The sequence below is a fragment of the Gossypium hirsutum genome, chromosome A07 (assembly GCF_007990345.1).
Source record: "Gossypium hirsutum isolate 1008001.06 chromosome A07, Gossypium_hirsutum_v2.1, whole genome shotgun sequence".
Classification (NCBI taxonomy): Eukaryota; Viridiplantae; Streptophyta; class Magnoliopsida; order Malvales; family Malvaceae; genus Gossypium; species Gossypium hirsutum.
The window spans coordinates 90,032,327-90,046,755 of record NC_053430.1 but is presented as its reverse complement, the minus strand read 5'-3'; positions in this window follow the sequence as shown (position 1 = coordinate 90,046,755).

Below are 14,429 nucleotides of genomic sequence, written 5' to 3'. Positions count from 1 at the left end.
TTGGAAGCTTGTCGGAGATCTATCACACTATCCAGCGATTATATCGGTAGATTTTGATGTCTTGATCAAGGTTATAATGCCATGTATAGGTGGTCTTGTGTTTGATGAACTAGTCGTTTTGTTTGGCTTGTAAATATGGTAATATGGTTGGTATGCTTTTAGAATTTGATGCCTTGATCGTTGTTTTTTTATTGCCAAATTGATGCATGGGTTAAATGTCCAAATTTGTATGTGTTGGCATGGTTAAAATATGGTCAATTAGGTTATGTGTTGATATGGAATTTAGTTAAGGTTGTTTGGATGAAACATTATCATTTTGATGCAAATATAAGTATGAATGTTTGGTTGTAATTGAGGTGCCTAAATGACATATTGGTTTAATGGACTTATGGTATATTGAAATGGTCTTATTATGCATATTTTGGCATGTCTTGGTGCCTTGATCTTAGGTTCATTTGCTATGTTGGTGCTTGTTGAAATTGGGTGAAAGAAAAGGCTTGATTTTGGCCTATTTCTTGTCCACACGGCCTAAAACATAGGTGTGTGTCTCAGCCATGTACGACACAGTCGTGTCGCTTGGCTGTGTGACCCAAGTTAGTGAGTTACACAAGTACGGACATAGGCTGGGACACGGATGTGTGTTCCTATTTCGAATGTTACATGACCTGATACACAAACTTATGTCTCAACAGTGTGAACCACACAGCCTGGTCACATGGCCATGTAACCCCTGCAGTGTAAATTTTTCTACCTTTTTACTAAACTTTCTAAATGTTTTGATTTAGTCTTGGGCTGTTTCTATTGTATTTTTTTAGGGCCTCAAGGGCTCGATTAAGGGACTTTATGAATGTATTTGAATGAAATTAGAATATGTATTGCATTGATATATGAATCCAATGGTTTATTGTTCTATTTGTTCGGTAATGCTCTGTAACCCTATTTCTGCTACTGATACGAGTTAAGGGTGTTACAATATCCAACAGTCTCCCACTTGCCCTAATGAAATAGATAATTCATATTTTACAACCCCATGCTATCTACATGTTTCTCAAAACTCCTAGCTATTAGAGTTTTAATAAATGGGTACACAAGGTTATCATTTTATATAACTTTGACTACAACTACTATTCTGGTTGTTACTTCCTCCCTTATGATGTGATACTTTCTATCAGTGCTCTTCGTTCTCTTGTGGTTTCTGGTTTCCTTGGTGTTATCTATTGCCTATAATGCCCTCAACCCGACTCGATTTATCCAGTCTGGATCTCAGGAGTTACACAATACTTAACAAATTAACAAAGCAATTTACAATTTCTTATTTCTTTAAAATATTTTATTTATTAATTTAAGTGAAAAGCTTGAAATCTAAAAACAAAGGAGGTGTTTAAAATAACTTATTACATCAGTCTTGATACAGATCATTATAATATAATAGTTCGTTAACTACTAACACAAATGACATCTCCTACCTACGCCACACTTCCACTGTATGCATAATGACCCACTTCACTGCTACTCTGACGTACTCTTGGCATCGTCCCTCTTGGCACAATCTCTTTCCAAACATTTGAACAAAATAAAAAACCTTATGAGTACAAGAGTACTTAGCGAGTTTCATCACATCATACCTTGGACAATACTTTATATTCTTGGAAGAACATTTACGCGTCAACCATTATTCTAAACGACTTATATCGGGCAAATACCATTACAGTTTTGATACACACATATATATCAATTATCATACCCTTGCATACCAATTCATTCTTATCTGACTGATCAGCTGTTTAACGTTACAGCAATAATGTGCAAGTGTACACTGTCGATACAAGTATAGTAGGCAGATATGAGTTTGTCGGATATCGATCCCAGGAGGATGGTTGTCTTTTTTCTATCAATATCAGTGCAATTACTAGATAGAAATGAGATAAATTGTGAGAGTAGTTATCGAAGCCATAACTTGAAAATAATAAGATAAAATATGATAATGATAAACTTGGATCCTCAACTTGAATATTTAACAAGATACTAAGTGCTCACTAGGTATAAAATGATAGGTGATTGTCGATGCATTAAATTGCAATGAATATCTGACCAAGCTGAACTTCTATATTTAATCTAAGACTTAAACATGCACATTAGCCACACCTTCCGATGATGGCAATGGAACACTATTAAGAGCAAGTGGATTAAATTCCTCTAATTCTCAAGCAACTTCCATTGTCATGCTTGTTAGCTTGAACTTTCGGTGCACTTTCTAGTATCAATGACTGCAATATCACTTCCATACTAAAAACACTCAAACCCAAAGATTAAGTAGTAGAAGCAAGATTGAATAAAATAACATTTAAACTAGAAATCATGTATACTTCTGTACAAACATGAAATAGAAAGTAATCACCAGCATTTAGAAAAGAAATATAAAAGAAACAAGTGGAGTGTACTATTCTTAAAAAATCTCAACTTGATCTCTCAACTCCCTCTTATGCCATACTTAAGGCTCCTCGTCAAGAGCTAATCTGCACCCCTTTCACATAGGTTCACCTTTAGGTGGCTTAAGCCGCCATAGCCGAAAAGCTTCAAAAGATAGGTTGAAGAAGATAATCTCCCAAAAACAAAAAAAAAAGAACCTCCCCCCTTTTCTTTTCACATGAATATTAATATTTATTCAAATAACACAGGTGTCCTTTCATCGGAATCATGCTGCCTCTGTACTTACAAGTTAGTTGTACCAGACTGGCCAGCTCACACCTTTTTGTTCTTATCCGGATAGCTGTCAGGTGCGGCAACAATTCTTGGCGCAATCTAGAAATACTCATGCAGTGACATTAGTACCAAAACATGATGAAATTAAGGATGAATAAGTTAAGATCCACTGAGTTATAAAATGCAAATTACTAAACTGAAAATGCTAAAATATGTGCTAAAAAAAACTAAGGGGACAAATTAACCAATAAGTACGGAGAAAACATATGTTCTTTCTAGTACTATCACTGACTAACTGAAGATACTTTCAAACATTTTTTAATTCCCTTTATTACATAAGTACTTATTAGAAGAGCATACCCTCAGAACTCATTTTATACAGACCACATCCTATTACTTGCACTTATCTCAGAATAATTGATCACAAACATAATTCATTAGTGGATGCATACATATTTTGGCGAATACATATGCAAATCTGAGTACCATTAAACTATTAATCAAATCATAATTTGAATCAATGCCACACAACTTATACTGATAATATACTATGTAAATCAATCAGATGACTTCCATGACATCATACTCCAGAAACCCAGATGCTCAAAATAATCAATAATCAAATTTCATATGGTTTCAAATGAAGTCATTATACTACCAACATATGAAAGATTCCAAATAACTCCGGTTCATCCATTTCATATCACAAATGGACTCAAAATGACAATTGATTAGGTACCAATAGATACGAATACATCCATATCAAACAATATCGGACCATCATGATGGATACCTTTATTAACATACAAATACACAATTTTTTTTAAAACTTATTCAATTATTTCACAGATCTTACTAAATCCTTAACCCTAAGTATATCTCTAACGCTCCGAATTTTAGGCCTAGAAGAAATGGGCTTCACGTATCAGAGGAATTGGAATTTAGTTGTGCACATCAATGACACAAATAAATGCCTGCTTAAGTGGCTAAGTGTCCTGGGAAGTGCCTGAGAATTCTTAGGTTCAAGCCTTGGCTCTTGCAAAATTTTGGTTTTTAAGGGATGAACCATGGCTGTAATACCCTTTACCCGTATCCAACGTCGGGACAGGGTTTGAGGCGTTATCGAACTTAAACATTCATAACATGCAAAATCGGGCCACAAAATTTCACCAAAAATTAAAACATCTCGAACACATGTATATTGTCCCTTATATAGGTCTTCGAAACCTATAACATACATTGGGGTGGTTTGGGAATAAACCAAGAACTTTGAAAATCTTTGGGCAACTTAACTAATTTTCTTGCTTTGGAGAGTCACAGGCCCATGTGGATTGGGTCGTGTGGTCAATTTCAAGGCTATTTTCCAAGCCAATTGTCACCCTTAATTACCTACATACACTTATACATTTTCATAGCAATTGACATGGCATATTTGAGTAATTATATATTCACAATCAAGACACAAGCATGGCATTCTTACAATAACACATAACATATTACCAACCATACATGGCAAACAAGCATATGCAGATCGCCAATATCAGACATAACATGAATAGCTAGATTTATAAGTCAGAAACATTAGCTCATTAAAGACCAATATATTTGGCCAAATTATAATAATACATGTTATAAAACTAGGTCCCTATACATGCCACTCACTTGATAATTCTAGCATATGTGTTTATACTGTCAAGGTGTTGGCTTGATAGTGTGATGTAGCCTCCGACGATCTCTAACCCCGAGTTAACCTAACAACACTGTGCTATCTCTTAGCACAACCACTCATGCAAACAGGACAATCATATGTAACATCTCATATTCTCGGTAATCACCCATTTCTTTTAAATATCATATTCCATCAAATTTCTTGGATCCAGAAATGGCAATTTACCATTCTAGTCCATAACCTTGTATTTTCCCTATTTAAGCCCAAATCTCAATTTCCTTGATCTATAATATCACATTTAGCTATTAAGCTTGGAAGCTTGGCCAAACCCTAACCATGGTTGCTCTTGGTACATTCTACTATAGCAAGAAGAAAAGGACACATTTGGGGTTTAAAATTTATCTTTTAATTTATTTTACCCTTAAATGACCAAAATTCCTTTTTTACTATTTTTTTCAAATTTTACCCAACCAAGGCCATTTTTGTCCAACAAGCTATACAATGGTTTAATTATCATTTAAGGACCTCCCATTTAAAATTTCATGACAATTAGACACCTCTAACATGTAAAACTCAACTTTTGAATTTAGTCATTTTTACTAAATTGAGTGCCCAAACGTCGAAATTTTCACGAAATCATTCCATGAAATCGTAGACCATAAAAATATAATAAAAATGAAATTTTCCTCATCGGATTAGTGGTCCCGAAATCACTGTTCCGACTAAGCCCAAAATCGGGATGTTACATTTCTCTCCCCTTTAGGGATTTTTATCCCCGAAAATCTCACCAGAAAAGTGGTTTTGGTTTTTCACTTGGATTCCTCAATCCTATAATCGATGTCAAAGAACTTTCACTCAGGCTAAACTTTTACTACCTATATCTTTAAATTTTACATACAAAAATCATAAGTGGTATTCACTTTACAATACTTTTACTGAAACTTAATCTCTACTAGAAAGCTCATGTACTTAAAAGTCTGATCCATACCATCATGTTACATATACATTCGCACCCGAATATTTTTGGATTCGAATAGTAAAACTAGTCAGTTCATCTCAACCTCATACTCTTTATAATTTCACACAGTCCAATTATTTGTCAATTCAACCCTCAGCTACTTTTTATTTCAAGCCTCTTCTGGCTTTCCAAAGAAATCATGATATGAAACTCGGATCCCAATCCGATTAGTGGAGATTAAAATTCCTTGATATCCAAAATTCATAAAGGCACCAAATCCTATGAATCTGGTGAGCAGACATTCGGGTATACCAGTATAATTTACACATCTGGGTATACCAGTATAATTTACACATCTCATAATGTTTAACAACGCTACATATCACTTTCTCTTTCAAGGAAGGAATGATCCAGACAAGAAAATCTATATTAACCTTTTCTATTTCCATTCTAATTCCCAAATAGCAAAAATAATTCTGATGATTCTTGCTATACATCTTTAAACTTTCAACATTTCAAGAATTTGTACTCAAAGATAAACAATGATCATTTCAGCATTTTTTTAATACCCAGATTATCTTCACATTATCAATATCAGATCTTCTTATTGCATACGATTCTTCTAGGAAACATACACTTCTTAATTAGACTATCCATCTTTTTACCCATAAAGAAATAAAATCTTATTCTCTCAAGCATGTACATCTCATTAAATTCTAGACATATATTTCATACAGATTGAACAATCAAGTCGACCTTATTCATCCGTAATTGGTATTTCAAGAAATTCTCTCTTCTAGTCAACATAACGATTCAACATGCATCATTCCAAATTCACTCATCATGCCAATCGAAGACCATAACAAATGCATTAACATAAGTAATACTGATACCTCAACAGAATACATTAACTCTGATTAACTTACTTGAGAAAGGAAATCCACCATACATATTGAGACTTGAAATTTCACCATATTATCAGGATCAAGTTAGAGGTATAGTCATACTTGTTCTTTATATACATCAATCACAAGCTGGAGGTCATGCTCTAAGTGCAAGTCATGATCAACAAGTTACAAGATAAAATATCCAGAAACCGCAAGATAGAGAAATCTGAAACGGAGAAGCCCAGAATAAGGAAATCCAAGATAAATAAATGCATGATAAGGAAATCCCATTTACAGCACTGCACCAGAAGACTGAGAACTAGACTCATAAAAATATGAAAGACCCCAAAAATTTTTTTCAAAGAAAAGAAATCCAAAATAACATCATTCCAAACCACTGGCAACGAATACGACCGGAACTATATGCTTCTCAAATATATAAAATAAATCAGAGCAATGATCGGTAGAAATAGATTCATGGCACCATACACAATTTCCCATCGATTCCCAATAGGCGGAATATAACAAAACACTAGAGAAAAATAGAACCATGCAGATTATAATCCAATCAGACTGACAAAACATTCGTCTAATGTTAAGATCAGGGAACATTTTCATAATATAAGAATTCATCAGGGATTAGATAGCCCCAATAATATTTTCGGTGTCAGATAGTCTCATACCATATCTCAATAGAGACAATCACAAACTGGTCACTGTACCATGCTTGGACATTTCATATTTCGAACATTATTCCTTTAACTATTTCTGCGGTCCCAAATTCCATAATATTCCCTTTATTAAGAAAACCAATTCATGAGGGAATTTCAATCAATCCATTTCTCGACATCATACCAGGATAGATCGTATTACCAAAATTAACCTTTTTCGCTAACTGCAATGTTGCGAAAATTAAACAATCTTTCAGTCAATCCGATATCTTTCTAGCTCATGTCTGCACTTATCAACCCACTCTCAATATCTAATCATGTTTATAACCATTCCATCATTGAACTCTTTAGTTTCTCACCTGGAAACTCATTCAACATACATCTCAGGAATTTCCATTATAAAACACCACTTTGGTAAGGGGGAGGGGGTCGTAGGGCCTCTGACTCAACTCTCATATACATGTAACACAGTTTTCATCATTGCAATAATATTTCAATCATGTCATTCATTTCGAGTAACTAACATTCATATTGATTTTACACTCACTTTCCAGTTATCTCATTTAAACAAGTGTACTTATACATGTATTTCCATGTTTCCTAGATAATCTTACTTATCCATTCATTAAATCAGACAAGTCAAGCACATAATATCATATAAGGGCCAAACAAACATGGATAAGTATATCACAGTCTAAACTTTCATCTTACACATCATCATATATATATCATTACAATCATATATACCAGTCCAAGCAATTTAATACATATACTCAAGTTATACGAGCTTATCAATCATAATCATCCCAACCAATATACATGAATATCCATCTTATCAATATTTCTGATAAGTTACTCAAACACATGCATTTGTTCAAATACATCGATCATATACATCATGGAATTATCTATTAATCATAGATAAGCTCATTTCACCATGTACACATTTCATGAATCCTTATTCGTACCTTTCCAAGTTTTAGTTCGTCATAATAATACTTTACTCGAATCTTTTAGCATCACATTCAACATGGTCGCTGTAGCTCGGTTGAAGAGTACCTTTTTCTAAATAAAGTGGCTCTCATACGCATCGGGAGACATTACAATTTCACGGATCGGTGGCGTGTATAGTTGAACTTTTACACATGCTAGGTTAGTCCAAGAACTAACTAAACCATAGCTTTGATACCACTAAATGTAACATCCCTCACCCGTATCCAACATGGGGACAGGGTTCGAGGCGTTACCAGACTTAAACATTCACAACATTCAAAACTGGGCCACAAAATTTCACCAAAAATTAAAACATCTCGAACACATGCATATTTTCCTTTATATAGGTCTTCAAAACCTATAACATACATTGGGGTGATTCGGGACTAAACCAAGAACTTTGAAAATCTTTGGGCAACTTAACTAATTTTCTTGCATCGGAGAGTCACATACCTTGTGGATTGGGCCGTGTGGTCAATTTCAAGGCTATTTTCCAAGCCAATTGTCACCCTTAATTACCTACATACACTTATACATTTACATAGCAATTGACATGGCATTTTTGAGTAATTATATATTCACAATCAAGACACAAGCATGACATTCTTACAACAACACATAACATATTACCAACCATGCCTGGCAAACAAGCATATGCATATCACCAATATCAGACATAACATGAATAGCTAGATTTATAAGTCAAAATCATTAGCTCACTAAGGACCAATATATTTGGCCAAATTATAATAACACATGTTATAAAACTAGGTCCCTATACATGCCACTCACTTGATAATTCTAGCATATGTGTTTATACTGTCAAGGTGTTGGCTTGATAGTATGATGCTGCCTCCGATGATCTGCAACCCCTAGTTAACCTGACAACACTGTGCTATCTCTTAGCACAACCACTCATGCAAACAGGAGAATCATATGCAAGATCTCATATTCTCAGTAATCACCCATTTCTTTTAAATATCATATTCCATCAAATTTCTCAGATCCAGAAATGGTAATTTACATTCTAGTCCATAACCTTGTATTTTCCCTATTTAAGCCCAAATCTCGATTTCCTTGATCTATAATATCACATTTAGCTATTAAGCTTGGAAGCTTGGCCAAACCCTAACCATGGCTGCTCTTGGTACATTCTGTCATAGCAAGAAAAAGGGACACATTTGGGGTTTAAAATTTGTCTTTTAATTCATTTTACCCCTAAATAACCAAAATGCCCTTTTTACTATTCTTTCAAATTTTACCCAACCAAAGCCATTTTTGTCCAACAAGTTATACAATGGTTTAATTATCATTTAAGGACCTCCCATTTAAAATTTCATGAAAATTAGCCACCTCTAACATGTAAAACTCAAATTTTGCACTTTTTACAATTTAGTCCTTTTTTACTAAATTGAGTGCCCAAACGTCGAAATTTTCAAACGAAATTTTCACGAAATCATTTCATGAAATCGTAGACCATAAAAATATAATAAAAATGAAATTTTCCTCATCGAATTTGTGGTCCCAAAACCACTTTTCTGACTAAGCCTAAAATCGAGATGTTACAATGGCTCTAGCATGTAGGCTTTATAAATAATTGTGGATGATTTATAACACAGAAAGAGCCTATGGTAGAGTGGAAAGATGGCGTGTTGTGTAACTATGAGGTCTAAGGTTCAAGTCTTGGGATGCGTAATGGAGTATCTATTTTGTTGTTTGAGCTATGTAGGAGGTGGAGTTGGACTGAGACTCTGAGGTTGAATTGGTCATGACAGTTTGAATAGTTTTGAATGGGAGGTTGGAGTGATTTTTAGAGTGTATCATGGAGAGATATTAGGAGAAAATCAAAGATTGATTTATGGAGATATTTAAGGAGGAAAATATGGGATTTTATGTGGGTTATTGTTATCTTGTGTTCAAAGAATTCGGTTCCCATTCTTTTCCCCAAAAAAAATTATAGACGATAGTTTTCCTCTGCTTCTCAAGTTTGCCATTTTGTTCTTTGTCGATTTTTGCTAAATGGTTCTTTGTGATTTCTTTCGGTTCCCTTTTTGTTCTGTTCTTTCCTATGGCAACATTTGCACCCTTCTCCTCCCTTGCCGATTTTTCATTGTCTTCTTTTTTTTCTGCCAACTACCTGTTGAACTTTCTTTTTCTTTCTTCTCATAGTTTTGGATTTTTCTTATAAGTCATTCCTTCCTTAATCCTTGGTTTTCATTGCCGTAACTTGCCACCTTTGTTTTGGGTCCTTGCGTTATTGGTAAGTGTCGCAACTGTGAAGTATTCTTTTCGTTTATGGATTTTTGGTGAATCGATCGACTGTTCTATTTGCGAAGGTTAAGGGTTGGAACGACTCGGTTACCGTTGGAGCAGTGCGACTCTACTGTTACGCGGTTGGTAGGTAAAGTGGCTATATTTTGTTGGTATTGGGTCTTTACAGAATTGTCCATGGCAAATTGTGGAGTAGTGAACTATCTTGTTCGAATCTGCAGGTCCCGGAGTGCTCGATAGTGTTTTACAGCAAATCGTATCAGGTGTGTAGTAGTACCGTATTTGATAATCGGTCAAGAGTGTGTGAATCCTCACACATTGATTTGACCATAGGTTGGCAAATACCGAAATGCCAAAATACCGAGAAGTCGAAAAGTCGAAAGGCGGGGCTTAGAGCGTGCGATCGTACGCATGGTAAATCGAGCCCACAAAACATGGGTGTACGGCGAAAAAGGCCGCCATGAATGAATTCATGGGCTTAGGCCATAGTGGGCCAAATGGGCCCGACGGGCTCGTGGGCCCACTTGTGTAAATCTGACTGTTAGGTGGAAAATAGTGGGGCATGTCATGTCGCGCAAATGGCATAGGCCTTTATGGGCTTCAATGGACTGAAGTGGGCCCAATGGGATCGTGGGCCCGCACGGATAAAATCCTCGATAAGTGACAAACTTTGGACTGGGCTGTGTAGTATGCATAGCCGTGGCTAATCCTGGGCTAATTGGGCCACATGAGCGTGTGGGCCCATTTGGGTCGAATAATGGGCCTTGGGCCTATTTTCATTGATAGGACCGTTATGGCTGTAAAAGTCGCTCGGGGCGACTATAAACCTTCGGATGGGCTGATAAGCATGTTTAGCCCAAACTATTTAGATTAACGAAATACCCCCAGTTTGTAAAATTATTAAAATACCCCGATTTGTAAAATTACTGAAATACCCTTGTAATGTAAAATTACCGAAATACCCTCAATTTGTAAAATTACCAAAATACCCCTAATTTGTAAAATTATTGAAATACTCTTGTAGTGTGAAATTATCAAAATACCCTTGTAATGTAAAATTACCAAAATACCCTTATAGTGTAGAATTATCAAAATACCCAGCCCATGCAAAAGGTTTGGTTAAGATATGCCAGATTCCACCAAATATACAAATGGAACCTAACCATACATGTCCTCCAATTATATCTTCCAAATCGTCCACACTAACAATCCACCCTTCGCCTCCAAAGGGCGATTTTAGTAAATAACCAAATATAACACTTGGGCTAAGAGTCAAGTTGGTAATTTTTCTTACATCTCCCCCTCCCGGAGCCCAGGTATCGTATACGCCCCTAAAATAAAGAGCCTTGAATACTAGAAGAAAAGCACCTATACCTAGCAAAATTAAGTGAATACCCAAAATTGTGGTCATTTTATTTCTATCTTTCCATACATAACCGAAAAATGGAAAAGATTCTTCAAGAGTTTGTTAATACGATATATAAGGACCGCTACTACAAATAGTACTACACCCTTGATCGTGAAATATCGATTGCTTGTTGAACCCTGTGAATTGCGTGAAAGTAGGATACTCCAAATTCGGGGGTCCAAGAGTTTTATAAAGCGTTCTTGGTGGAAAAAAATGTGAATGAAAGATCCCACTGAATTGAATTGGGTCCATGAATCTAAGAAATAGTGAGAATTCTTGATCTCTCTCAATATCTCTCTCAATTATCAAAAGACCTTTGTAGTGTAAAATTACTGAAATACCCTTGTAGTGTAAAATTACAGAAATACCCTTGTAGGGTAAAATGACTATTTTGCCCTTGTGGGTAAATGACTGACTTGGACTATGAATTTGACTGATTTGACTGTGATTGTATGACTGTGTTTTAACTGACTTGACTGTGGTTATATGACTGACATGCTTTTAATATATGATTAAATGCCTATTACTAAGCATGGTCATTGTGCATACACGTGTGATGATTGAGCTTGACATACACAACATATTGCATAGGGTTGGCACATTGATATGGAGGAAGTTTTGATAGGATCGCACGGGTCACACGAGACAACTGTGGATCCAGTATTGATATGTTAAGGTAGCACGGGTCGCACGAGACGACTGTGGACCGATGAACGACTTAGTGCTACTTAATCTATTTATGGCTTTGTGCCAGCCTAAATATGGCTCTCTGCTATCTTGATTATGGCTTTGTGCCATTCGTATTTACCTGTGGCTATGTGCCTATCATATTTATCAATGACTCTGTGTCGATCATATTTACCCATGGTTGTGTGCCGATTATATTCCCGTCGCTGATGGCTACGTGTCAAACTTATTACAGTTACCGATGGCTTTGTGCTAATTTTAACACCGCTACTGAAGGCTTAAAGCTGTATATATATAGCAGCTTTACTGCGATTTTGAATAGTGCTACAATCGGTGCTAACATTGTAAGTGTAGGGATAGTGTGGGTGAGTTATTCCCCACAGGTAGTTGAGGATTGGACGGAGGCAAGTGCAGGGTTGGATGGGATAACATGCATCCATGCATTCACACATTCTATTTTGTTACTGAGATGGGCTAGGCCCAATTGATTCTGTTATGGGCTATGACCCAAATGATATTGTAATGGGCTTTGGCCCACTTATGCTCTGAACTGGATTGTACTGTTACTGTTAAAAGGCTCTGGCTCAGACTGTTTCTATTTCTGTATACTGACTATTACTCTAGTAAGGGGATTACACACTGAGTTTTTATAAACTCAATCCGTTTTTAACTGTACAGGTAGTCCCCAGCGTTAGGTGGTTCGGTGCTGCGAAGGACACGGAAATGGCCACACGACTGCTTCTACAGCTACGTTAAATTACTTACTCGTATTTTTTATTTTGGATTTCTTGTTTGTAATAAGACCATTTTTGGGATTTACTTTTAATTGGGTTTTTGATTACTCACTTCAAATTGCTAGTCTAGGAAAAGACGAGTTTTCAAACCAATTATTGTTTCTAAAAACATATGTTTTATGTGACAGCCCTAAAGTGACCTTAGTCGGGAAGTGGTTTCGGGGCCACAAAACTGAGTCATAAAAATAATTAGCTGTCATATTTGATGCTTATTAGATGTATATATGCATGTGTGAAAATTTCATGTTTGAATTTTGTCAATTGTAAGTGAATTTTATCAAATAGGACTTATGTGAGAAAATTTAGAAATGTGCTAGGCAAATGTGAAATGGCCTATTAATGCATGTTGTGAAAATGATGGGTTTGCATGTCAATTTACCCAAATTTAAGCTTAGTGGCCAGCCATGGTATGAGTGGAAACATGTCACAAACATGTTATGTTAGTGATGTATGTTAGGAAAAATAAAATAAGGAGTATGGGTAATAAAGAAATGGAAAAAAAAAAGGAAAGAATGTGTGTGATTGTCTCCCCCCCCATTGCCGTGAGTGGAAGAAAAGAAAACAAAAAAAAAGTGTTCATCCTTTGGTTCATCCTTGGCCGAAAATTCTAAGGAAGAAGGAAGGAGTTCTTGCTTCATGTTTGGTTTGGAAGAGGATTAGGAGGAGGGTCGGCCATACTTGTATCTAGATTAAGGTATGTTGATGTTGTGCCATGAGATTCATGCATGTTTTTAGTTGCTAGCTTGAGTTCTAATTAGCCATGGTTCAAATCTTTGCTATGCCATGGGGATGATATTCGGCCAAGGTGGATTTTGTGTTAGCTAAATGTGAAGCTTGTTAATGATACATGTAATGGTGGATTGATTAACTCTTGGATTTTCTTTTTAGCATTTTTGAGTGAGACATTAAGTTCTTTGTTCAACCATGATCAAAATTGAAATGGTAAGGTGTTGTGATGTATTCGGCCATGGTATATCCATAAGTATGACTTATGCTTATTGCATGGTAGGTAAGATTTGTGTTTTGGATTTATGTTTATGTTTGGTTATAATCAACCTTGTGATTCGGCTTTTACACATATATATATATGTTTGCACATGATGTATTGGCATGACATATATAATATCTCAAGGTATATATTTTCATATGATGGTGTTTCGGTTATGGAGTAAATGATGGATGCGTATTGAGTTATAATATGTAATGCATTAGTTAGTAAAATGTATGCCATTTGTGTGTGGTATTAAGTATATAATTGGCCTCAACATAAACATGCATATTCGGCCACATGAATGAGTACATAGGTTGATGTGTTTGTTCGGCCATAGGTAAGCATATTGAAGGATTTATCTTGACTTAGAAAATCCGGCTAAGGAGAATACTAACTA